Below are 7,079 nucleotides of genomic sequence, written 5' to 3'. Positions count from 1 at the left end.
TGACTAAGCTAATGTAAGTATTTTGCAGTCAATAACGATTGTATGGAAACGTTGGTAAGAGCGTTGGTCTCAGGGCTGTAGTCACACAGTCTTAAATGAATTGTGATTGATGAAACGATGTCAAAACCATTTTCTTCTTCAATGGATATTGTATGAGGGAAATCAGGTCACATCCTTGTCCTTTTTCCGTCTAAAATGGAATTACAATTCACCATTGATCTATGTGAAAATATTTTGGTTCGTGGGATTTTTTTAATGTTTATTCATTAAGCAGACATAATTTAAGTTTCAGGACCCTTTACATCTTTTCTCTATCGCTGCAACAGGCTGTAACAGTTTCAGGAACATATATAGGCACTGTACCTTTCAAACTTTCTGTGTAAATTACGTCTGTTATGACTGGCTTAATTCCACGTTCTGAACTCCACTGTATTTCACATTATTGTTCATCAAGGCTGTTAATAAGTCCAATGCCACATCAATGGCATGATTTCTGAATGAGTTCATTTCTAGAATATGATAGAGGGTCATTTTTAAGGTAAACTATGTCCAGTACATCACTCTACGTACACAATAATGTGTCATCGATAAAAGTTAAAGTGTGATTTTTTTATTTGAAAATGATAAATTTAATTTGAGAAATCAAGCTGCCTTACTGAATTACACTACACAATTCTTTGACAAATCACATACAAAGAATGTTTGAAAACTATCAAATACATTTAATTATAAAAACAAAATGTGTTTAGTAATACATTTTTGTTATAGCCACCTCACCCTTATTGGGTTTTACACATGATACTCGTTGTACTGAATGTACTGAGACATTATCTACAATGCAGAATTCACCACTTGAGTATTGTTTTGGAACAGAAAGTCTTATTCTCACTCGGCTAATCCTGTCGGCCTGATTTGCTTGAAGCAACATTTGCACAAAAGACTTGGATGAGGCTTTGGCATCTTCGTGTTTTCTTCTCATTAGTTTGCCTGACTTGTAAATTTGCCAATAGACCAGAGTGGTTTGCTCAGGATGATTATTGTGCTGTTGCTGTGAGGTAGATCAGTGGGATGATCTTCTTGTTTGACCATTAAAGGACAGCGTCTTGTTTAATTAATCACTAAGGCTTCATACACACAGTTTAATGCAGCTGTGAACAAATCACAGGCATTTCCGATGTGCAGTGTTAAATTTGGCCGTAACAAGTTTCTCAATACACTGTCGTTGCCTGGGGTAAATATAATATAATTGATTGCAGACGGATCTACAAGCTCAGCATTTTTGCTCTATGCTGTATATCATATAAATATCAAAGTGTGCTCCGATTGAACATAACGGCAACTGTTCAATTATTAACAACCAACATCATAGAGCACTAGCGTGGAGTAAAGCATATTCGAACAAGGTCTTGATTTAGTTGCTTTCGATATTTATTTCCCTTCTTGGATATTCATGCATATATGCAGTATGTTCATGATAAATGTTCCTGGACTGAAGGGTTAAGAATATAAAATCTAAAGTTCTATAACTGAATCTGAGGCAGTCGTTTTCTTCAGGTAATGGTAACAACCTATTTGTCTTAAAATGGGTCCCGTCATCCTATATTGTATTAATGTGGTGATGCTGATTGGACAATACAGTGATTCAGCCATAAAATTTTAAATATAGTAATGGCTGTGTGAAACCTGTTAACTCAACTGTGCATATTTCAGTGCAGCAGCCACAGAGGCAGACATTGAGTATACACTATAAATATTATATAGCAAGACGATAAAAAAACCTTGCTTGCCAGAGCTGCGGACAATCTTTTAAGAACATGCGTGGTGATATTATATTAAAAACAAATTAAATAAATAAATGACATCATACATAGAGGAACTGAAGACTACAAACAAGCTATTTTGATAGACATTGATAGAAAATCGAACATTAAGACAGATTAAGAATTATTTGTGAATTGTTACTAAATTGTGTATCTTTCCAGGCCTGTGATATTGTATTTTGACCAAACAGCATCCAAGACTGGGACATTTTTTTTAGATTCATATTCAGCCAAACACATTTCTATACAGGATTTCACGTTCTAATGAGGGTATTCTTTAAAACCTTGTCTCTTTATTGCAGTGCCCTGCAGTTGAGCAGCAACAGGCTCTTTGGGCTGTGTGTTTACTCTGTGTTTTGGACTCCACAGGTGGTTAATGTAGCTTTAACAGCAGCCTCTTAGCTCCCAGAGAGACAGACTTATCTCTCAAACACCAGGGGCCAATCGCAGATTCCCACACAATAACTTCCCCTTTTACACACTCAAAATATCTCTCCACAGCATTCACACACACACGTACACTCACGGAGTGTCCTGTGTAACTTGTAAAGTGCATAGTGCTCAAATGTCATTGGAAAAAAAATACACAAATCGTTTCCTTTTGAGATTCTTCACAGCGGGAACAAATGGCAGAACTAGAGAATTAATTTTATTCCCTAAAACGTCACCAAACAAACAATGCCATTAGGGGATTTCAGTGCCATTTTTGTACAGGCTTTACAATTTCGATTTCTCCTTACGTGTTCAGAAGTAACATGTGTTCACATAATTTTGTTCTAAATTAAATGTTGATCAAAAACAAGTGCAAGAAAAGAAAAAGAGAAAGATGCACATTTGATGTGTAATTCTCATGCTGCTCCTGAGAATTGGGTCATTCTTCATTTGTGGTGGCATGTTGTGGCCCTTTATATTACAACTGTTGAAATAAACTAGCAATTAATCATTAAAATGTTTGAATGTTTGTATTCTAAGTTAAACACAATTTGCGCATAGTAAAAAGTTATATTCTCAGAGTAAGAGAATGAATCATGTTATGTAATTGCGACAGCATAACATTTTAACACAAATACAATAGTTATATTCTAAATTTGAATTTTAAATAACAATTTCTTTGAATTGAACTACAAAATATTTTTGAAATAATTTAGCTATATTAATTCTTAAAAATTCCAGTCTCTGATGTTGCGGTTGTTTGTGTTTGTTATTGCAGTGGCTTACAGTCTGAGCACGATCATGTGTTTGTTCAGGAGGCATGGCTTTGGATGGCCGTTTGCAGCGGGTTGGGATCTTATGATTTCAAAGCTAGCAGGCTAAAGTTAGCATTTTCCGAGAAGACCTTTAAGCTTTTATTTTACTGAATTTAACATATTAAGCTAATTTTTATGCACAGCAATACATTTATCAAAACGTTTTAATTTACTTTATTTAGAAGAAATACATAAATCACTGTATATCCAGTATGTTTTGCATACTGGATATACAGTGTTTATTTTTTTTTAATTGATACAAAAATACATTACAGACAAATTGTGTACGTTGTTGTACATGAAATCATTTTATTCACTAACAACTTCATAGTATCCAACATGGCTCTTTAAACATTCATGTTTAAACAACACGTTAACCAACATTACCATCATGAAACAACATTGCAAAACAAGGCCCAAGTGAGTCTGTAAAACGGTCCACATCTTGATCCATCAGAGCACAACAAGTAGCTGGAACTATGGAAACGAAACAAGAGAATAATGTTAGATATTCAATTTATGGTCAAAGAAAAACAGAGGACAACATATACAGTCAGAGAATAATAAAATGAAATTCAATGATGAGATCTGTGTGTGTGTGTGCGTGTGTGTGTGTGTGTGTGTGCGTGTGTCGGTGTGTGTGTGTGTGTGCTTCTTACTTTTCATCGATTACACTGAATATTCATCATTGTGTTTAGAAGAGCGGCAACATGTGGGTTCACTGCAACCTGTTTCTTCTGTATCCTGGCATTTTAGATGACGCTTCTTGTTCCACTCTCTGGATTAATATCTACAAAGAGTCAGGAAAAACTAAATGTTATATATTAAATGTACAAAATATATTATATTAAAACACATGAATTAAATCATCAGCTTGCTAGTGTTAAATAGGGGAGACTTCTAAATAATTTGCCCAAAAAAAATGCATCTCTCGTTGAGAAATATTGTTTTAAAGGTCTTAACAGGTATATAACATTAACATATCTATAAAATGCAGGTAAGGAAGTTGTTCAATTAATACCTTTCATTGGACTCCAAGATACACGCTGCCCCATCCTGGTACTCAAGCCTGAATATGTAACATGCTATGAACAGAGTGGGAAGGCCAGACATGAAGCTGTGCTGAGCACCGTCACACACAACCTAACCTTCAGTAGTCAGCATCCAGTGGCCTGCATGGCAAAGTGTGTCCTAAAACAAACAATTATACATGTGACAATAGTAATAGTTAATAGTGACTATACAATTATCTTTAAGCATTTTACATTTAAACTACATTTTAGTATAAGTGACTCTACAAACAAACTCTAAGCAAATTAAACAGAGTAACTTACACTTAAAACCGTACTTATACAGAAATGTAATCCAACTAACGTTAGGGATGTCACGGTCAAGAAATTGTCACACTAGTATTTTGTAACGGGTCTCACTCCCACCCTCCAACGGTCCTATTTGGGAGACAGTCCTGCTCTAACGATGAGGATGTCGCTAACGTCTTTTGCTCAAGCTCTCAGCTGGCCTCCGATACATAAACTGTATATCTAGATGGTTACGTACATTAATCACTTTACCGGGCTATCCTCCGTGAACATCGACTTACCTCAAGCTATGGTGACTCATTTTAATTTGGGCGCTCGATTTAACGGATGACTGCATTTGCAAATTTGAATTACACAAGAAAATAATCACGAGCGAGTGTGGTATCCCAACTGTCGAAGCATGTAACTTTTACCGAGTCTACGGCGGGCGCGATGTTCAACATTAAAAAAACAACCGTCAACTTACTAATACAATGAACTGTAGCTCGTCACATACCGCCTTCACTCCTGGTGTGAACAAAAACTCTAAATAACATGAACAACTTCTGTCCTCAGGTGCTATAGCGACGGAGAATGTTTGAAATCTTACCGCGAGGGCGCTGCTGAAACCCCGCAAGACTCCTTCGGTCCCCGCGGATGGAGGTTGAATCCGGGGTTAGCAATATGAACCGCGAATTTAGATACCTCTATATAAAGTTACCAGCATGATAGTTACCAAATATGGAAAAAAATACGTAATAAGTTACTTACCACAGGTGTGAATCATTCATTTTGCGCACTACACCAATCTCGACTGTTGAAGATCATCCCGCCATTGTAGATTTTAAATTTACAGCAATATTCTGTAACACATTTTTACAAAATTCTGACTGTCTTTTGCCACCCTAATTGAAAATGACACAATTGTGTACAATTATGAATGTCAATAAATTAAATATTTTTATCAAGTAAATCATAATTTACCAATTAATTAAACATTTTTTATCAGATTTCATTGCATTTATTGATATTTGCTGAGAAAAGCCACGTGTAAAATGATCACGAAAAAACTGTAATGGTCAATTGACCACCATTTTTACCATACCTGTCTATGTTTAATAACAGCGTCACTACAGCAATTAAAAAGTGTAAACTTTTAGCGAGACCAAGATTTCAAATTCGGAGTTAATGTATTACAGTATATTAAATATCTGGCAAGCAGTTTTTCAAATTTTTACAATTTCATTAGAAGCTGTCCTTGCATAACTGAAATAGTTGCCCCCAGTGCTTTCCCAAGATGGCCACAGTGTGAACTGCCTTGCACTAAATGGAACTTTATGTCAAAGCATCTATATTAGTTAATTCAAAGACATCTTATTACTGTGGCTAAACATTGAATGGATATTAATAGTGCGTTTAGATGTCATAATCAGTTTAATTAGTTTTCTCCATATTACTGAACATAAGTATATCTGGTTAAGGTTTACATACAAGTTTGGCTATTTATTTGAGGTAGAGCAGGGGTGTTTCATATAAGAAACACTCTTGTTTTCCATCTGCAATATAATTGAAATTTCTGTTGTGTTCAGCTTTCACTCTTAGGCCATGCTGTATTTTTCAGTGTCTTTCACGAGCAACAAGTGTGAAGTTATTGCTGTTATCTGAACTCAGAAAGTCAGGGCTCAATAAAACTTGTTGTTTTCCACTAGCAGTTACAACATTGTCTTGGAATTCATGAGCACTCTTCTTGTGAATACAGTCATTCTGACATGATTTCAACATACCATCTCTTGTGTTTCCTTTCTAGTGAACTCTAGTGAATAAAGCTGAGTATTTTTGTGTATCTGCCTTTAGAACAGTGATTGGCAGATTGCTTTGATAGTACGTCAGAATGTCTGTGGAGAAATTATTTCGTATGGATCAGATTTTTCTGTTACATCAATCTTTCCCATTAAATAATTTCATTATCAGTGTTTATTTTAAGAGCCAAGATGTGTACAGCAATTCACTGAACAGAATGACAGCGGTCTGTCTCTGACTGTGTTTCTGCCAAAAAACGAAATAAAGCACATTTAATAAAAAGCTGAATTTAGGAAAAAAGTGATGAAAAGCTCTGTTTGAAACAAGAAATGCACACAATGGGGCGGATACAGCAGTGGGATTTGTTACAGCTGTTTTCTGTTAATTACGTTCTGGTCGTATGAAGATATAAGAATGTTATTTTTCTTCTCTATTTGATACATCAAACTAAAGGAGCCAATTAATAAAAAAAATATTTTTGGGATTGGACCATAAGAAAACTTAACAAGAAACACAGCATTAAACCATACATTTATCTCCAGACATAATTAGATTTATTGACATGGAGAAAGGCATACAAATTAATGTATTATGTGTTTTATTTACAGTCATTATTAAATATGGTTATTATTCACTAAGCAGAGCATAGATCGCACAAAGAATAATTGTTATGAGTTTTATTGTAATGCAATTTCAAACCATGTAACAAACAAACATATTTTAAATAACATTTACAATGCATACAGGTACATCATTTAGCATTTCTTTATTTAGCAGAAATTTATTTTCAAATAGAGGAAAGTTATAATAAATGTTAAAGCGGAGCTATCATTGTAACCACGCCCCTCATGTCAGCACCTGGTCACAGATTTTCCCACTCACGATCCCCGGACTTCTGATTTTACAGGCACCTG

At 35.1% G+C, this 7,079-nt stretch overlaps 1 long non-coding RNA gene across 3 annotated transcripts; it reads right to left on the bottom strand.

Moving 5' to 3' along the window:
* Positions 1 to 3,408: 3,408 nt before the first annotated feature.
* On the bottom strand, positions 3,409 to 5,219 carry LOC130430037 (uncharacterized). 3 transcript variants are annotated; one of them, XR_008907719.1, is made up of 4 exons: positions 5,137 to 5,219; positions 4,089 to 4,258; positions 3,727 to 3,857; positions 3,409 to 3,544 (listed from the first exon to the last, which is right to left on the bottom strand). It is a non-coding gene; the product is annotated as an uncharacterized LOC130430037 (long non-coding RNA). The 3 variants fall into 3 exon arrangements; XR_008907720.1 differs by lacking the exon at positions 5,137 to 5,219 and adding an exon at positions 4,853 to 4,969; XR_008907718.1 differs by lacking the exon at positions 5,137 to 5,219 and having other exon boundaries at positions 4,089 to 4,785.
* Between the last annotated feature and the right edge of the window lie 1,860 nt (positions 5,220 to 7,079).

The sequence above is a fragment of the Triplophysa dalaica genome, chromosome 10 (assembly GCF_015846415.1).
Source record: "Triplophysa dalaica isolate WHDGS20190420 chromosome 10, ASM1584641v1, whole genome shotgun sequence".
NCBI classification, from domain to species: Eukaryota; Metazoa; Chordata; class Actinopteri; order Cypriniformes; family Nemacheilidae; genus Triplophysa; species Triplophysa dalaica.
The sequence above is the reverse complement of the archived record's forward strand: the minus strand, read 5'-3'. Positions and strand labels throughout refer to the sequence as shown.